This window comes from Polypterus senegalus, chromosome 8 (genome assembly GCF_016835505.1).
Source record: "Polypterus senegalus isolate Bchr_013 chromosome 8, ASM1683550v1, whole genome shotgun sequence".
Classification (NCBI taxonomy): domain Eukaryota; kingdom Metazoa; phylum Chordata; class Cladistia; order Polypteriformes; family Polypteridae; genus Polypterus; species Polypterus senegalus.
Window position 1 is genome coordinate 74,906,864 of NC_053161.1, and position 21,210 is coordinate 74,928,073.

A 21,210-nucleotide genomic window follows, 5' to 3' on the forward strand; every position below is an offset into this window, starting at 1 on the left:
TTTCTATTTCAGAGTTGCAAGGTGTGTGAGCCCATCTAAGGCCATCAGGCACATGGCAGGAGCTAACCCTGGATGACATATCAGTCTAGTGCAGGGCAACCACCATATAGGATCAATTAAGAGATGGGAATTAAACCAACATGTGTATCTTTAGGATAAAGGAAGAAACCAGTGTCTCTGGCAGGTAGAAAGAAAAAAAAAAAAAGAAAGAAAGCACTTGTATGACATAAGGATGACATGCACTCACCACTCAGAGATACAGTGATGAGGACAGCATTTGAACCCACTTCTCCAGAGATCAGAGGTGGTGGTTCTTACTACTGCTCCATATTCTTTTTTTTTTTTTTTCAGTATTGTCAAAGGACCAGATTGCTATTTAATCTGCTCCAATGTTATACTAGTCTTACACTGGATCATGACAGGAGGGTAAGTGTGTATATTTATTTATATTTGCTATAAAGAGCAGAAATGAAACAATATAATGTTTATGTTATGTGATATCTTCGACTGTATATAACAGCTTACGATATATCCATTTCTCATTTTTCTGTCCACTATATCTAATTCAGGAGAATTAATTCTGATAGTAGGGGTGATGCGAGTATAACAGTGGTAGTATACAAAAACAGTTATGCACACTCATACCCACATTTAAGTGCAGATGTGGACTTGGAGTTCCTAGGTGAAACTAATTGTAAGTCAAACAGTCAGAATTTAACAATTAACGCTGTCCTTCCATGCTGCTGTTCAAATGCTGAGAGTGTAAATAACGTGTAAAACAGACAATCCATGTGGAAATCTAATATTTACCATATTGTTAGAGGAGTTTTTTTTTGTGGGACCTTTGTAATGAGTCACAATAGGAAATCGAATTATACAGTTCAGGCAAATTAAGCAAGTGTCTCCATTGTTTATGTTGATGTTTACCAAGCAGTTAATGTCACTTTAGTGTTTAATGGACTTAGACCACCTCTTCATGCAGATTTGTTTTCTTTTTCTTCCTTGCCACACTAAAAATGTTGAAGGTGGCATATTTGAGAAATGATACATTGCAGGTAGATTTTAGGTGCATTGTAATGATGTGATAAGCAGCATTGACAAGTATCTAAGATGCTCAACTTCAAACCACCAGACAGCTGCCTGAAATCTTACTGCTGAAAAAGTTTTTTTTTTTTTAAACCCAGCAGAAAGTTGTATTGTGCTGCTAGTATAAATTGTTGTGTGATGCTGACACTGTGTCACTACTGTCTAATTCAAAGATTTCTTGATTGTGGATGTAAAGTTGGAATAAGGCTTAATTTGGTTTTCCATTGGGACTTTCATTACTGGCTTTGTCAACTGAAATAATAAAAATAATTAAACAGACTCTCAATCAAAATTCAATTCCAATGGGGTTCCATTGTTTAGGCTGCAGTGTGGTCAAGTCTACATATTTTGTTTGAGTGGAAGAAATTAATCTGCTTTTTAAGTTTCTGCAATGTTTCTTTGAGGAATGAAATGGGAAGCACTATATTTACGAAACTCTGTGCACTGAAGCAGTCTGACAGCATTAAGGTGCCCTTCAGAATAGCATTTACACAATCTATGGATGTGCATAAGTGGCTATGTAACTGGGAGTAGCAGAGGCTAGCACATATTCAGAAGGTGAGAACAGAATGAATCAGTAAGAAGAAAAGGGAATTGTTCTGCTTTGTTAATCTGTTCATCTTCACTAACTGAATCTAGACATGCTGAGACTAAATATACATGTATCTTCTTTCTTTACTTTCGTCCCTTGCCATAAAATTAATCTACACTCAAGAAGAAAGTTAATCTCCTGCTAAAGAGATATAATAGACACAGACACACACATACACCATTGGCTTTTCATACAGAATTTGAAATATTTAATTGCAATACTGTTCAAATTATTATATCTTCTACATGTATTCGCAAACTAATTGTCTTATTGATCAAAACAAACTTGAACACTCTGTTGATAGGGATGAATTCTGGATTTTAAATAGAAAAATAAAGCCAAGAACATCATACTACTAAAAAGTTTTTCCAGAGAAAGTAAGATTTCTACTTCCATGATCTGCTTGAAATGAGTGTATACTGGAAATATAAATAGGCCAAATTAGCAGCTGTTCCACTGTTCCTGCAGGATTTCAGTGTACAAATTATACAAACATATGTTGGAATTTTATAGGGTAGAGTTCAAATAATATAAGAAGAATTGTAATCACAGTAATTTTGCCAGCAGAATATGTCTCATCTTTCTTTCTTCCTTACTACTAAAATATCTGGTGAAGAGGAACTGCTGCTCTCTGATTTGTGAAAAGTTGACATACTGTAAAGCTACAGTGGTTAATAATATAACAATGTCTGTGATGAACTTTCTATTCCTGTCACTATGTTCCATTTTAGAGGTGGTGAGTTCTCTCACAACAGAGAAGCTCTTGACTGTCTGCTCCAGTATTTGTTTTTAAACCAAACCATTTATACAGACTTGTAGAATCAAGACCGGATTCTCACCAGCATTCTCCACTGCCAAAACATGTTAATTACCTAAAACCTGGCTTCTTGTTTTTTATTTCCCTATCTTTCTCTTGTGCACAGTTTCTGTCAACAAGCACTCTATTTCACAGGAATAGAATTTATTATTCATGTTGCTGCAAAAATGGTCTAATAGCAAATTGAATTTCTGATTGAAATTTCCTTAATGGTTTCCTTGAAAGGGTGCAAACTTTCCAACGCTTGACAATAAACAAATGCACTTTGACTACTGAGTGAACCACATTTTAATATCTATCTATCTATCTATCTATCTATCTATCTATCTATCTATCTATCTATCTATCTATCTATCTATCTATCTATCACTGCATCAAACTTTAATCAAGTACAAAGTGCAAAAGTAAAACACTTCTCTGTTGCCACTATCTTTGTTTTTGCCTTTCCTTCAACAGAGCATAATCTACCAATTAAAAGAGAAGATGCAATGAGGAGACTAGATGCATTGCTCTGCGTCAGTTGTGCACAGCCCTTAATTTTGTGTAAAGGCACAATGGAGATGCAGCTGCAAAACACAATATGGTCATTCTAAGGGCACTATTCTCAAGAAAAAAACTCTAATTTAGCAGAGATCAAGAGGAAAATGTATTAGTACAAATCTGTCATAGACTTTCTCTTTGTGACTAAACTCTAACAATGCAGCTTCAAGCATACTGTAGTAACACATTGACAATTATATGACTAAGGCAGTTTTGCTATGAGAAAAGTAACCATACACAAGTGTCCCAAGAAACTGCTTTTAAAATGACTGTTACATCCTCAGTTTTTAATATAATGATAAAGATCATATTTATAGAGTACTCCTTTACAATCTAATACCAAATGTAATGTTCTCTTCATGTCTTATTTGAAAGATCACTAACTGTGCCAAAGCAAATATTATTTATAGCTTTCAGTTATTTAAGCCATAAAAAACATCATACAAACATTATTCTTTTTTACTTATCTTCACAGAGTGTTTACTTTCAATGGTGTTTTAGCTATGAAATGTTTCATTTGCATTCTGATTATACATTTAGTATTTCTTGGCCACACAGTAGCATTTTTAATTGTAATTAGAAATGAAATCTTAATCTACTGTACTGTCTTAAAATGTAACTGTGAGTACATGCTTATCAGGGCAGAAGAACAGAAAATGACATAGTGTACTGTAGGGAGCAAGAAAAAATAGCTAGCTGTGCCACACCACACAAGTTAGAATGAGTCTAATGTAAACTTTATGCATTTTTTTTTCCTGAGTCATTAGGTGCCAAAGAGTATAATTGTGCAATTATTTTGCTAATTAACTTTTCAAATCTTTCTCCCAGTCTCAAGATATGCTTCCTGCAGTCAAAAAGAGTTCAACCTTTGTCGTTTATTAAATATATACTCTAGTGTTTAATAACATGACCTAGATAAAAGCCCTCGTCTTTACCAAGTCTGGGGTAGATTGCAAAGCCCCTAACATGGTTTGACAGGGAAAGGTCAATGCCCATTGGCTACATGAGGGAAGGGAATAGCTGATGTACAACTGTTGTCATGGTAACCCCTAAAGCTTTGTACTCCACTGCCTTCCCTGGCCATCACAGAACATTGGCACACTACATTTAACCCTTAAAGTGGAGCTATTGGCAGAAACACAGCAGGAATAAAAATATGCTGTTTAATCTGATACTGCTACCATTACAGTAAGATAAAGTTTTATAAACTTCACAATTTACTGTTCAGACTTGGCAAGACTGTAGCATTCAGACAAGTCTTGCAGTCTCCAATTTTCTATTCATTAAACAATAATAATGAACAACGAGTTCTTGTCCAGTGCTGCACAGAAAAAAAATCTTACCATAAATTGCTTTTGAGTGAAACCTTGGGCATGAGACAATAAGCATGAACGTCAGCCCAAGTTAATTATTTAGCTCCAGATTCAAGGAGATTCATGCTGAGGCTGTGTTATTTCATGTGCTTGGGAGCATCACGCGCAGCATATAAGTTCCTATTAATAAAAAGGGATTATGGACACCTGCAGCGCCTTTTTTCAAACATGGTTGCTTTGAAACACTCAGGAATCGCAAGTGGCTCTGCGATTTCTAGTTTGACAAATGGAACTGCATGTATTTAACTGTGAATATTCTATCCATTTCTACCTGCCCTTGCGCTGTACCATTCTTGCCTATTGCAAGAGAGGCTAAAAGGGCCATTTGGCCCAAGCTCTAGTGTTAAAATGAGTCCACTGTATGTATATATTTGTCTTTGTGTGTATTGAATATGTATTAAATTCAAAACTAAAAGTGCCCCAAGTCTTAAAGTTGCAATTTATTTTATACAGAAAAAGCAGGTGCATTACTCGAGAATAAGAAAACAGTAAGTGCTGCAAAATAAAGTGCAATTAACATGGAGCTAAATTTTGTGTCAGGTATTTAAATGAAAATAAAACAAATTAAATAAATGAGGGAGTCTCTAGATAGGGTTATAAAACAAATGGATGGAATAAGTAATACAGTTGAAACAACTGAGCATTAGAATTTAAGTGATATTGTGGAATAGTGGTTATTCCCATGTCTCACAGTTCCACAGACACTGCTTCAGTTATTAGCCCAGGTAATGTATGAATGTAACTCCTGCTCTCTCCAATAATGTTTACAGCTTTTTCCACATTATTCAGCTTAGTGTGACATCACAAAGATGTGCATTTCAGATCAGTGGTGACTCTACATTAATGTGTTTGAATAAGAGCTTTGGGTTGATCTCAGCCTTCTGCCAGATTTGACCGGGATCAGTAACATCTTTCCACAAACATGTAATAGAAAGAGCAGGTTTAGAAAATGGACAAGTGATTGTGTGGTGTTGTGTTTAGGGCATTACAGTTCAAACCACAAATTTAAATCTACCGCTGTCTTGCTGTGTGATTCTAAGCAAATCATTTAACCTGCCATTGGCTCAATCAGCATGCATCTGTTCTTGTAAAGCACTTTCAATAAAGGTGCTCCATAAATAAAGCATATTATTACTATGGGATTATATATGTTTAAATTGAATCCTTCAGATTTCTTTAAGCAATCAGCAGCCACTTTATTAAATGCACCTTTTACCTCCAGAGCAGCCATCATGTTTTGGGGCATGGATTCAACACAGGATGCTGAAACTTTTTATTGAAGAATTTGTTATCTTGCATTCTGGCAGCTCTTAGACAGACCAGCAGTAGAAATTTATATAATAAAAAATGACAAGAGTTTCTGGTTCTTATCTTGTGCCTTTATCTCCCACTAATACTGGTTATAGCTGAATTTATTTTTTTATTATTACAGCCTGGCACGTTTTCTCTCAAATTTGTGACAGGTTATGCTACATTTAATTATATTAAAATTCTAACTTTGATGTAAAGTAGTTAGTTTAGGTAAAGTAGTCAGAAGTTTGAGGTAAGGTTGTTATACTCATTAAGCATGGCACCAGAGAGGGGTTACTTGTGTGTTCATTAGCACATGTGAGTAAGAATTTCATTGTACTTGGGACATAGGACAACACTGACCCTATGAACCTATGATAGTATAATTTAGCTCCTGCAAACTCTTCAGGTATCCATTTATGCTGTAAACCTCCCATTTCACATTGTCCTGAACATGCTCTATTACACTGACATATGAGGACTATACAGGTCATTGAAATAAACTGAGTTGACTATTATGTTTTTGTAAACATGGTGTAGAGATACTGAAAGTATCCACCTATCCTCAGGAAAAGATGTACATGGTCTGCAACAATGTTTAGGAATTGAATTATTGATCAATAAGTACTAAGGTTTCTAATGTGAGCCAAGAAAACTTTACCTACACCATTACAATGAATCTGTACCATTGACACCAAGCAGGATGGATCCATGGATTTATGTTGATTATTCCAAATTCTGACCCTAAATCTTAATGTTGTTGCAGAAATAAATATTTGTCATATCAGAAATTTTTTTTCTAGTTTTTTTTTGGTGATCACGTGCCCACTTGAAAACTCTTCCTGTATTCTTACTTGACAGGAGTGGAACCCAATGAAGTCTTCTCATGCCGCAGCTTATTCAATTCAAAGTCCATCATAGAGAAGCCATTCCACACACAACTATTATAATGAGTTGTTATGTGAGTATTTGTACCCTTTGTTAGCCTTAGTGAGTCTTGCCATTCTTCTTTAACATTTTTTTGCTAACAAGTTGTTCTTGCCTGTTGAACTGACATTCATTAACTGTTCATTGCTAATTATACCCTTCTCTGTAAACTGCTCAGACTTTTGTGCATGTAAATACCACATCTGCAACTCCTGTGTGATTAGATATTAATTAGTAAATCTGCAAAACTAAAACAGACATTTCAGTACAAGCCAGAAAAAGAGTAATATGTGGATTCTTCAACTTAACTGAGTTTATTTGGTTTCTGTTTGAGGCTTTCAATTCAGTTCTTCTTTTAAAATATATTGGTGAAGTATTTATGAAGTTCACTTTATTTTTGCTGAATTTAAAAAAAATCATTTTCATTTTCCCTTCGCCCTTTATGAAGGTTTTTAAATTATGATTTATTTGTATTTTATTAGTTTTTTTTTCCTGGTGTGATAGAGGACAATGTTTGCTGTCTATCATTAATATCAATTCATTTTATAGTTTCTGTTTTAACAATTAAGATACTTCTTTATACAAAGGTGCAGGTACCCAGTTACATTTTTTCATTGCTCATACCTGTTGTGTCATTGCCTCACAGCATTTGGGACCTATGTTCAGTTCAAGGTTGTTGCGAAGCTGGTTATGTTCTCCATTTGTACACATAATATGTCCATAATATAAGGCAATTATATTAATCAGTAGTAAATTCATAGTATGTGCAATCAACTGGCTCTCAAGTCAAGTCAAGTGACTTTTGTTGTCTGGCTCCAATCTCAAATGACCCAGCATATGCAGGCTAAAAAAATCAATACTCTGTATTGGTATCAATAAATGATACTAATCATCATTCTGTGACTTTTTCTCATCTACCCACTTTACCCTGTTTTGCCCATCCCTGCAGCTGCATACTCACAGCTAGGATTATCTCACACCACAATTGTGATCATTAATAACTGAACCAATTCGGAGTCGCCATTTAGCCTAGCTGTCACTTATATGTCTGTGGGAGGAATCCCCATGAACTGTTGTAAATTCCCATTTCTCCACTGTGCTTCCTTGGCTTGAGTTCATCTATGCATGACATAAAAGGTGAATTAAATAAAGATATTTCAAATTAAGGTGATTCAAAAACCATTTGACCTCATTCAGAGCCTTCGGACATGTAAAATAATTTTATTTCTAAACTTTAAGAGAATAAGGGATGTACATGTAGTATAAGAAGTTGTTTTTATTTTTTCCAGATTCTGTACCTACTTTATTACAATGCTGTCACATAAAAGATGGAGCCAACTTTAACAGAAATGATTGCCAGGAAGAATCACAAGCTAGATACTGTAGAATGGCAGTCCTTTGCAGATGTAATGAATCATTTTTTAACATATGGCATATTGTTTATAATAATATAGTTTGGAAAGTTACAGCTATGTTGAAGAATGCACAGAATACATTTTGAAATCTTACTTTCCACCCTAGACTATAAGGTTGTGGTTCTCTTCTTTAAATTGTGTTGCACTTGCTGTCTCAGGAGATTCTATTCAATGTACCCTGTCACAATGCCAACTCTAGGGTAAGTTCATTCTACAAAAGGACTGGAATTGCTGCTCCTATTGAGTGCAATCTGTTCAGGAAATGATTACACATTGCAATTGCTCTGTATGTCAGAAATGATTCAAAATTGAAATATTTTAAAGATCATCCGAGAATGTGAATGAATATTCTTATCTCTTTTAACACTCTGATGACAAGTTCCAATGCAAAAGTGAATATTCATTGTTTGTGGAATACATCCAGACCATTAATCACACCCTACAGTAGGAGTAGATGGCAGAGAAGTTAAAAATAAGCCACAGTGTGTTGCATTACAATCCCTGTGAGCTCTACAGGCAATGCAGCTTTGTGAGTTTTTTTTTTTCCTGCTTCTAATAATGTTACAGGCAGTAACGTGATGACATACAAAAAAGTAATTGTTTAAAAATGTCATTATGCAATGGACTTTAAAACCTGTGTAGTTTATGAACAGACATAGTACTTTGTTCTTTTAAATTACTATAAGCTCTTTGTTTTAGTTGAGCAGCACATCAGTAAAAGGTCAAACTCTTCAAAGATGTTGGAGCGGCTTCTCTACAACTCAATAATTTCTTTCCCCTTGTGCTTTGCTGAAGACTTGGACTTGCAGAACACACCTCTAAGATGTCCTTTTCTAATTGCACCTTGTCATTCACACTGGAACAGTATGTCGCCTGTCCAGAAGCATTAATCTAGTTCTTTTTTCTTAGGTTGCGAGACCGCCAAATTCACTGTTAATCCTACACCAGCCATCACCACTACCAGCTCACATAATTACATTGAGAGCTAGTAAAAAGGGTTCCGAGGCCCCAGGGTCATCAATACCTTGTTTTAATCCATGCCTAAGACATGGGGAGATTGCATCATTACTGCGGCTAATAGCAGCAACTCTCCTAAGGATAATGCCTTAGCTCTTACCAGTTTATTGCAATTTTTATCTATGAAGAGAGATAGGGAATATTCAGTATGCAACCACCTTCACAGGAAAATGAAGCCTTGTCACTTTTTATTAGATGGATTCTGACATTCTAAAAAAGGATTGGAGCTTTTATCCAATAGTGTAGATGTATAAAAAGTATTATTATTATTATTATAAACCTGTTAATTAATTTTACCCGCTTACATACAAGTGTATTGGTAAATGTGTATACCTGAATTAGTATCTCTAACATTTTAAAGATGGATTTATAATCACTGCTTTATGTACTTTAAATACAAAGCTGTCTGTGCCAGTTGTTGACAAAAGTTAGGATATAAAGTGATACAACTACCAAGCACTTGTATATTAAGTAACACGCTGCATTTGTATGAAGTGGAATCCTTTAAAAGGATTAATCCTATCAGTGAGTACTGCCATATATGCAAGCCTCATCACTCTCTTTGTGGAGTTTACAGGTTCTCTCCTCGGCAGATCAGGTTCTTCTCTGAGCAATCTAGTTTTCCTCTCATATGTCAAAAAAATACATATTAGGGTAATTGCCAATTGTAAATGACCTCTCTGGATTGCAAGTGTGGGTGTATGATGGACTAGTATCCTATTTTGTGCACCATGTTGCCAGGATGGGTTCCAGCCATCCACAATCCTGAATTAGATTAAACAGATATGAGGATGATTTGATGTTTTATATATATAATTCCTATATTCCTGTCTTTGACAAGTGTTAGGGAACTGAATATAAATATAGAAAAATGTGCAGTATATACATAGAGTATACTGTATTTATATTAAAATTTTAGAACATTATAACATTAAACACAAAGCTTATATACTAAGTGCCTCAATGTCTTCTATACAAAATAAAGCACCTGATTAGAACTGGGATGGGTAGCCCATTTGTAGAATTTCACTTTCTTTCTCCCATACTCTTCCCATGCATCCATCCATCCATCCATCCATATATCTACCAATTGAAAACACAGTGGCACATTCTCTTAGCCCCAGTCTGGAATGCCTTCCTTTGATTTAGCCCTTTTAACTGTGTTGCGTGGCCAGTGTCAATAGACCCACAAAGTCCGACTAGATCTATGCACTTTTCTTAAAACAGAAGAAATGTTTTTTCAATTTTCTTCCTTTCTTTTAAAAAAAAAAAAAGATGATCTGTTGCAGTGTAACTGCATTTCTTAATCAATGAAGAAATACCAACTCCATGCTGCCACACCATTCACCCTAATTCAATGTATGCATGCTTAATCTTACATTTCAAGGTATGCTGTTTTTTTGGCTTCACTTATCCCTTAATACTTTAAATATGGCTCATTGCTTTAAGATTTTCCAAACCCATGGTCAGGTCAGGTTGAGGAGCATGCACTGGCACAGCGTGTTGCCGCACCCACCACATGATGAAAAAGCTCCAGGTCCTGGTTGGCAACCCCCCAGTCCCACCACTATCTGCTGCAGCTAGGAGGTATGTGGGCGTAGTGAGAACTGCATTACCATCTTTCCTTTTAAAGTTAAGCATTGAAGTAATCTTTCCTTTTTCTTGTAAGGGACTATACCTAACCTTTCATATTGCTTGTCACAGAAAAAAAGCTTCCTTAGCAGACAAATCCTTAATCAACTGTACATGTACCTGTATTTAAAAAGCTTCTAATTATATACTTATTTGTGCCAATCTTGCCAGGACAAATCCTGTAATGGAAAGGACAGGTTCAGTAGGTGAATTAATGGATGTACTCATGAAATGAAGCTCACTTGTAATTACAATGTTTTCTTTTTCACATGCTATTGATGTTAACTGATCACCTCCAACTTTCTCCAGAAATTTCAGTTTATAAAGCAATTTATTTACAGTATTTCCATATTCTTCATTAACATCATCTATACTGGCAGAGATCATTTTATTCTACCTGCTTTTTTTCCTACTTCACCTTTTGATGTATCCTGATTTCCAGTGTCATTGTCTGTTGGAATATACTGACATGTCAGTATTGAAACTTAATGTTTTATTGATAAATTCACAATATATAGTCCATAAAGCAAACAGAGTGTTCTTTTCTCTAAGTCTAGTTTAGTCTTTAGTCTGTGAAAATACTATATGCCAGATATAGCAGACATGTAGTTTTCTTCTTCTGTTTGAAATCAGAGTATCAGAAACAAGAGGAGAAAATAGCTGTCAAAGTTACTAAACAAATTAATGTCTCTGACCAATTACAGTATGTAAATCAAATTATCTTTTTGCTCTCTGCCTGACTTTTGGATATTTGAGGTGCCAGGAAGTAGTCCTTGCTAAAATTGCTTTAGTAAGTGCCCTCTCCTTACTTGTCATTTTCTCCATGTGAGGAGTTAAAATGCAGCCCTTATTAAAGTAAATGTGTGTCAGCCTTCAGGAGGGATCTGGAACGTGTTCACTGAAACCACTGAGTGCATTAACATGAGCAGATCCCACAAGAATTTCAGAATTCTTTTCCAAATAACACTTTTTAAGCATACATTTAAAAAAAATGTATCTTATGTTTTAAACTATGTTTACAAAGAAAAACAAAAAAAGGAAAAGCTTTTGACTCCTTTATTGGATCAATGTTATCTGGCATGGGGTGGCAATTATATAGTGGCATATTGTATTTAATTTGTAACAAATTCCAGGTTGTGTTGCAGCTATAGTGTAACACTTCCAGTTTGTTGAGTGGAGAGGGGAGACCATCAGGATGTGGTTAAGTTTGAATGTAATGGACGAACATTCAGAAGATGAAAACAGAGGAATTACCATGTTTACATACAGTTACTTTATTCGGAGGAACCAGATAAAGTAAAAGTAACAGTTTGTGACTATGCAGTAAGCTAAAGGTGTAACACCACACATAGCCTACCTGGTAGAATAACACTTAATTAATTCAACATGCAAGATGGTAGATGCACATCTGTTGTGCGCTTAAAGCCGACTGATGCTATAGCTCAGTGTATTCTCCTGAGAGATGTTTCACCTGAGTGGTTTCTGCTCAAACCATGCTGACAGCTTGATGAAATATATACAGTTTGATGTTGGATACAGGTCACTGAGTAGGATCATTAATTATTGTATTTTATTAAATGTTTACTTTGTATAGCTTAATTATTTAAAGTAGGAAAGCAATAAGGACATTTGATGATTACAGTTTTGTTCTCTTTAGAGGGGAAAGACAGTAGTGATCCAGACAGAAGCCTACATTTTGAATTGATTTTAACAAGCAGGCCTATGACTATATTAAATGTAGGTTTCCTACATTTAACTTTTATAGCCTACTACTTTGATTTGTGCCTATGTTTTTACTTTGTATCCTGTTTTACACTCTAGACATGTATTTTTAGTGATTCAGTAGTGTAAATGGGGCTTGCAACCATTCATTCATTTTGGAAATGCTTTTAACTGTAGAGAGGGCCACAGAGTTTGACCCAGATATCACAAATGTCAGACATAAGGCAGGATCTCACCCCAAATGAGATGTTCATCTACAGAAAGCCACATCCAAAATTCAGCTCACTCTGGGGCAGTTTAGTTTTACCACTTAAGCAGACAGGAACCCTTTGATGGTAAACAGAATGAATGACAGCTAACCCCATAATTATTAGAATCCAATGCTAAATGTTTATGAAAAATGTCCTCTGAAGCCGGAGTGTTTGTTTATTAATAATAAGTCAAGGTAATTTATAAAATAACTGAGATTTGTAGAATTAGAAAATGAGTGGACAATTGCAATACAAATAACTAAAAGTTAAAATTATTAACTTAAGAAATGAGTCCATTCAAAATAATTACTGGTCTATTATGTCTGAAAAATGCCCTACACAGAACAGATGGCATGTAAAGTAAGAAATCATCTAAAACCCACAAAATGTATTAATCCTGGCAGAATTATCAGGAATCTTCATTTTGCGAAAAATTGCATACACCAAGGAGACCTGCCACAAAAGGTCATATGATGAGAGAAGGGATCTCAATCTTACATTGAAATACAGCAAGTCTGTCTCAACAGCAGAATGGCATCCAGGTATCACAGGTGATGGCTCTGCACAACTTGACACCTGCTGTTTTTGGTGGCTACGTTGCTTGAGAATGTTGCCTGGATGGTATTGTTCTCCACAGTGTCTTTTTGTCATCTGCTTCTCATAACCCTTTAGGATGAAGTAAAGTTCATTTCTGCAAATGCCTTGACATCAGTTCGGATGCAATTGACTTTGGCAGTTGGTCAATGCCAGACCTTATAAAGCATGCTGTAAATAGAATAACAGTACTCTGAGCTGATGACCAATATATTACCTAGTAATACATGGAAGGTATCACAGATCAACAGATGATGGAAAGTATTGGTTTTATGTGATATGATGGTTTGTGTACGATCTAGTGCTCTACTTGTGGTGTTGTCACTCTGGTCATATTGATCTTCTGTGTATCGACCACTGTTTCTGACTGTAACACTTAGTAAATATTGATTTAAACAAAAATACTGTTGTGTCACATTGCACTTATTCAGTTATGTGCCATCTTATTTGTGAATTGTTCAAAGTCATTCCATTGACTAAGTAATAACACTTTTTCTTCTGGAGAATATAACTCTTCAGAAAGCATGGTAAGCACCTAAATGCATTTTTAGTTATTCTATGTCATAACATCATTAAAATGCTACTAACACAATCCTTTACTGTAATGTATCAGGCCTTTGGCTTTGCATTCTTCTCAAATTCAAAATCGGCTATCAATTACATTTTCAGCTTGTCTATTGGCTATGTAATTATCTTAATTATAAGGTCATGTTATTTATGCTCTTTAAGAATGCCAGCCTTTAACAAGTGTAAAGTAAATAAAATATTGATGAGCTGTTTAATTAAATATCAAATAGATAGCCACACAGTTTGAGCACTATAAGTTATTTCTTAACTGTCTATAAGTAGTTGTTAGTGAAAACTGTAATAAATGTATTTGAAATCACACACCATTAACACCTAAATGTAGTTTGCACAGGAGTTACTGAAGTTTACAAAGGCAAAGCTATCCCCCTATATACAAAGCATACGTAAATATGAAAAGTAAAAATTTCTGAATGAAAACTTATTTTGTAAGTGTATCTAATAACCTCTTTTAGCTGACACAATTGGTCCTGGAAATCATCAGCCCTGTAAAAATTCATTGACTGATGCAGGATAGGATGAAGCCTTAGCCAAAGGATCTACTGTAAATGATACCCAGACTGCACATGGAAATGAAAAGGCCAGACAGGCTTCATACTGTGGGAAGACCAACGCTGGTGAGCAAAGAACCTCATAGAAACTGACATGACAAGTAGCCTTTTAACTGTATCGTACATGCCACAATATGCGGATTCACTGAGGACTCTTAGTTAAAGAAAATGCTCAGGGTGCCATCTTTAACCTGTCTTCTCTTTTACTTTACATCAGGTGTAGCCCGGTGTAAAGAGAAATGCGCTGGAATCATGGACAGGAAAGATAGTGGATGGGCTTACCTTGTCCCCAAACCCTTTTAATAATCATGTAACTTCAAATGGGTACTTTAATAGGCATATAAACTTTTCTTAACCAAATAAAGCTGAAAGTACAATGGCTGGAGGAAATGCAATCATCAGAGTGCAATTGGTGGATATAGAGGCTTATTTTTTCTGATTGCTTTATGTTGGACAGGTGGGCAAACCAGCTGGCCTGACATGTGGAGCCAATGAAGCTGATGAATATTGTTATCTTTGTTCCTCCTTGAAATCTTTTTTTTCTTTACTCTCTATTGTTATCCTCTGATTATGTGTGAGGTATGTCACATGTTGTCCTGTTTGCCAAGAAAAAAAATACAATTTTCAAGCAGAATACTTCGAACCAAGTCATTGAGGTATTATAGAGCTAACCAGTGACAAGAGTTATATTTAAGTCCAAAACAGATATTAGCTGCCAGGTAATTTTCAATAAGACTCCTCTGTTCTCATCTTAACAAAAAAGCTACAGTTTTTTGTAAACCATAGCTGAAGCCCTGAATGTAGCTGATTAAACAATTACCATCTTAGGTGACAAGAACCAACAGATCCAATAAACTGATGAAGTTAAAAACGACAACCTGAAGTGTGAAATGCCACAAAAATTGCTACTGTGCTGAGTAGAGTCGACAGATTTACTTACTGAAGAGGCTAATCCATTTGACCCGCCAAGGCAATATTTCACGTTTGATTAAAAACACGCTGCTCTGCGCACTTGGGAAACAGTGTGGCAAAACAGTCTGCACCTTGCATCTGAACCAACCTTTTTCGTCATTCTGGCAGAACATTCATCTTATTTTTTTTCTTCTTCTTACCATGAGTAAATCAGCTGTGAGGAGAGCGCGCCTTTATATACTATATATTTATATATATATATATATATATATATATATATATATATATATATATATATATATATATATATATATATATAAGCTAAGGGGAAGATCTCCCTGCTGTGGGATTAAAACAAAACTTTTGACAGGGATGGCTCTGCTGTCAATACAGGTCCATCAGCAGCTCACATCTCGTTCCGGGGGAGTAGCCTTATAGTCCACAGAGGAGCTGCTGGATAGATTATGAGTGACGCAAGTGAGAATGGTCTATTCCCTATTTAAAAACAACATCAAATGATGTATACCCTTCGTTTACTCTGCTCTTGCAACTTAATGAGATTTCTTCCTTTGCACACCTACAGGGAAGTCTCAGAGATAAATGTCTGCTTTATCTGGGATACACACTGCCTTGTGAAACATATCTTCTGCTTGAAAGACATGTATCATAGGTGAGTGGCTGCCTTACTGCTGTCAAATCCTGAAATGCATTCAAATCAAACTTTAGGCTTCGGTTGATCTCCTAAAAAGTAATAGGCAGGGAGGAAAACGGAAACAGTGAGTACAAAAAAAGAAGAAAAAAATCATAAAAATAATAAAGAAAGAGGAAGAGCTACAAGGATTTTTCCTGGCATGCTAGCCAGGAAAAGATGTCATCTCTACTTAATTCACAAGCTGTAAACCCTCACTTACTCTGTTTCTAAGCAGATAATTATATTGCAGCATTTTATTCAATTGATGAATTATTCAGACGGTCATTTGAGGAGTAGCTGGGTCTCACTGTACAATAGAGAGCTGCAAATTATTATAGCCTACATGGGTCAATTTTACCCCTGGGGACATGTGTTCTGTGTAGCAATGATGTTAGCTTTGGCAGCCTTATAAAACAAAGAATGAAAACAAACCAGAGTATGTTTCAATCTGTGTATTGAAATGGCCATTTCCAGACATTTTAATATGTACAAATTAATAAAGAAAAAAATTAACAGGACATTATAATAAAGAGTGGCAATCTGAAATGTGACTATGAAAATATTCACAATACAAGGCCAATGCTTTCAAAAAACAGAATACAATTACACTTTTCAGTAAGAGTGGACTAAATATGCATTATGATTCAATGGCCTAATCAGAAGCACCATGATTTCAAAGTACAAGGTTTCCATTGTAAATTATGGATTCAGATGTTTTCGGCTTTGAGTTTGAACGTCCTCACTGATGGGCTTGAACCTCTGTCTTCATTCATTTTTAAAATCAAATCAAAATGAATGACCCTTCATAAATGTATAGAAAAAAAAATCTACATTTAAAACGGACTGACACTGTGTACTGTTCGCTTTGTTGGCCTCCATTTGCGCCATTAATGGAAAGACTTTTAGATGATCTCAGGTAACATCTAACGCTTTGTTCCTATTAAAGTCAAGTGGCTAAAGGGTTATAAAATTGCCTGTATGAAAGAAGAAAAGGAATAGCATCTTTTATTTTTTTTTTGCAGTGACTACTTCTCAGGTACAATGGGACATTCCATTGACTTCAATATTACTGCTTTGAAGATCTCCTGTTATAATATTTATGAAAATCCTTTCAGTTTCACATTCAGTGGTACATTTCATTTGAAAGAATAAATCTGATTTGCAAGTACAAGCAGCTCATATGAGCTTCCCGTGCAGGATTTTGGGGCTCACTCTCTGTGAGAGGGTGACAAGCTCAGCATTAATGGAGAACCTTGAAACAGAACTGCTGCTGCCTAATTAAGAGGAGCAAGCTGAGGTGGTCTGGATATGCAGTTAGAATGTCCCGTTTATGCCTCCCATAGAATGTGTGCTGGGAGAAAACCCAGTGACTGACCTAGAACATGCTCAAGGGACTACCTATGCTAGATACAGCTAAAGAATGTCTTGTCTAAATTATGACAGAAATAGTTTTTTCCTTTTTAATAGTAATTTCTAAGTAAATTCTAAGTAAAAAAAGGCATATGATTACCCTATCCACGGACCCCAGATTTATTTTCCCCTGGAATGCTGTTAACATGAGCAGTTCTTTTCCTGTCCTCTGTTGCCAACTGGCTATATCTTCTATTCCTTAGATCCTTTATATTTGGCAGGTTTTTTTCTTCCTCTTGGAACAGTTTAACAAAACTGTTTGGTCCTTTTTTACAGTACATTTAAAAAAAATGAACGTTATTGTACAGATAAATGCTGCATGGTTATGTACTTATCTGTTACTGTTTTATATTTGTAAATCTATATAAGCACTCAGAGCTCACCCTTATTCAAGGACATTGTTTAATAATAAAAGGAATTTAATGTCATCTAATGTACACCAAACAATATAAGCTTATTTATATTTTTACAAACTGATTTTTTTCTGAATAGCAGCCCATAAATTATACAAATTTGTGTATAAAGATATGTTCACGTGGCATAATGTTTTACCATTGTATTATATCAGTAATTTATGTGAATTTACAAACTTACACAGCAATTTAATTCTCTCTACTGAGAGGAGTGCTTTATACGACTACATTCAAATTAGAAAGCAGGTGCAGATTGAAAATATTGTGTTATGAATTATGTGCAATTTATATGTTTTATTACTACTGTCATATCACTACTGTATATGATTTTTTTAACATAAAGAAGCAGTATATCACACAAGTACTTTAAGGAACTCTAAAATATTGTTTTTTGCATTATTCACTATGATAGACACTGTATAAAATAAGACATTGTTTCTTTTATATTCCTAAGTGGTCAGTTTTTCAATGTTTAGCTAAGATTTATCTAAAATATTTTGCAGTAAGTATGATATATACAGACTGCCAATTGGCTCTGACACCAAAAGGCTGTATATCATTTATAGTATGCACTGCATAAATCATTTGTCTTATCATAAATTTCACAATAATGAGTTATTTTAGTAAATATTTAATTGGGCTCAATCTGGACAAACAGATAAACATGCACACACCCATAGATCTTTCTTTTTAAATAAAATTTTCTAACCTTTCACATTGCATATTACTGCTTATCATCTTTGTCATTAGAGTTTCTCTTCATATTCAACAGGCAAAATAGGTAAGCATATCATATGCAAAGATTTATGGAGACACATGGAGGCAGATTTGTGTCTCTTATGTAAGAAAATGTACCTCAGAATTAATCAGATTTGTTTTGGATAGTGTAAATCAAGGCACATAACAGCTTCATAGTGTAAAGTGTATCTATCTTGTTAGTCTGAGAAGTGCCAGGGCAAATATAAGTGCTGGCCTCTATGTTCATTCATGCTAGACCTGTGTCAGATAAACAAATAAATAATCTGTATTTGCAGAACCTCTTTTCATGGTGACCAGTATGTCAAAGTGCTTTTTACGGATACATAAAAATTGCCGGTGGGAAAAGGGCAGATTAGTAATTTTGTCTCGCCTAATGTTGAGTCAGTGGTGTGGACTGAACCAGCAGACTTTTGGATTCCAGTCCAAATTCTTTGCCAGTAAGTTATAGTACCTATCATTTCAAGATCTATTTACTACTCTCACCACTTGATATTTAGTGCTGTTCAGTGCTTTTCTGCATTTACGGAAATTTAATTTTAGGGAAATTACCAGGTAACTATGACAAATTAATCTGTCTGTGTAGTGCCACCCAGGTATTCTGTGAGTACCAGCGGGAGACATGCCTTTATCACATTAACTTGCTCTTCATTGGAAAAAGCAGGTTAGGAAAATGGATGGCTGGGTGGCAGGATTTTGACGGAGACAGAAAGCCTGACTGCAAAGGTGAAAGTGAAGTCAGCCTTAAAGATCAGTAAAGGTAACACAGCTTCTCCACAAGTGTTTTCGCATATGAGCCGTGGCAGATGAGAATATCCATTATTTGTAATTTGGATTGAAGTTCAATCCAAGCTACTTTTAACAAACGAGCTTCATGTTCTGTTTTGAACTGAGATGTGCTGTGTATCTAACTTACATTAATAAATCTACCAAAAATCTTTTTCTTTATCAGAATGTCATGTGAGTTGAGCACAGAATATAAATAAATGATTATAATCATACACTTTTCAACATAACTGGCATAGTATAAAGGTAAAGGCAAATCCATGTTTTGTTGTTTACTAGTAAATGACTGCAGCATTATGTTTGAGGTAGGTAGTGCAGCCAGGACTGTGTCCTCTCACATCATGGAGGCCATTTGCAGTTGTGTGGAGTTTGTATATTCTCCTCAAGTCTGTATCAGTTTTCCCTGGGTACTCTGGTTTTCCTTTCATAACCCAAATAAGGGGAAGTTAGGTTAACTGATGGCTCTAATATGGCCCCGGTCTCAGACACGCACACATGGGAGGCAGTCTAAGAGCTTAAACTGAGGGTAAGCTACAGAGACAGGGGTTGATGAATTGCACTAATTCCTTTTCTCCCTCTTCCGCAGACATCCAGAAGGGAAGACCAATTAAAGCGCCCCCTACTTCTGGTACCAAACCACACCCTTCTGCCAACCTCACTTCCACCCATATCCTGCCTCTTCCTGCCGAGCATGTATAAAGCCCAAGACCTCCACTCACCAAATCAGTCTTGTTACGGACTCATGTCTTTTTGACTACTAATTAGAAATTGCATTCTGTGATAATATACAGGCTGGATACCCCAAACCTTATTTTTTGTTCTTTTACACCCCCTATGACTGGGAGTGGGTACATAAATGTGCCAGTGATGGGTTTAACCCTGTTTATTAAAGTTGGCTCTTGCTTTTCACCTGATACTGCTGGGACAGGCACTGGCCCCAGTGACTGTGAATTGGATTAAGTGGATTTCATAATGAATGGATTATTATGTTGGTAATTTATGTAAATTGCAAACCTGACATGGCCACTAAAGACTTAAAGCTAATGGACACACCATAAATAGGTGTTATGGGCCAAAGGAGTTTATTGTAGTTGTATTAATGAAAATTAATAAAGAGCTGAAGCAATTGTTTTCTTTTACTGTGGGAGTAAAAATTTTGGAAGAAAAAATATGACCCTGAAGGCTAAAGTGTGTGGCACAACTCAACAGTAATTTGATGTTTGGACTCAGTTTCACAATACGTGCCTTCTATTGTGTACAAGGAGATGGTTGAATTTGTCTAAATTAAATGGGTGTTCACTTTTTTCTCGCTGAGCAGCTGAAATACTGTATATATGCTATTGAGAATTTCATAATTAGCAGGTGTATGTTTATAATAAAATGGCAAGTTAAATTTTATGTACACTTCTCTGTAATTTTCATTTCTTCCAGCAGCAAATGCTGTTTTGTTCAGTGAAGAATCTGAACCTCTTTTTTTTTCTAAAGAATGACATTTGGGAATAATGAAACACATTGCATATTCATTAGCTGAAAACTCTGTAAAATGCAACACTGCCACTTTGCACAATTTGCGCAAAATAAATAACTAGCCATAAAGCACATTTGCCCTGTATTGTATTAAACATTAATTTTTGACATTACAGCATAAAAATATTGTATTATATGTAGTTACATGCAATGTTGTGCTGAGACATAATAAGAAATATAAAAATACTGAATAATTTTCCCTAATTTTTTTTTTTTGCAGATGCCGATACTGTGCGTGTGTGTGCGCACGTGTATATATAAATATATATACGTGTGTGTTCATTAGTGTATATATTACAAACACTTACATATATATAAAATGT

The 21,210-nt window shown here is 35.4% G+C and overlaps 1 protein-coding gene and 1 long non-coding RNA gene across 2 annotated transcripts in view; one reads left to right on the forward strand and one right to left on the reverse strand.

Annotated features, from left to right (window-relative positions):
* Positions 1–21,210, reverse strand: part of celf2 (cugbp, Elav-like family member 2) — a 533,587-nt gene that overhangs the window by 324,262 nt on the left and 188,115 nt on the right. The window lies entirely within an intron of this gene.
* LOC120534061 lies at positions 201–21,107 on the forward strand. Its single transcript, XR_005634674.1, has 3 exons — positions 201–426; positions 6,560–6,659; positions 19,947–21,107. It is a non-coding gene; the product is annotated as an uncharacterized LOC120534061 (long non-coding RNA).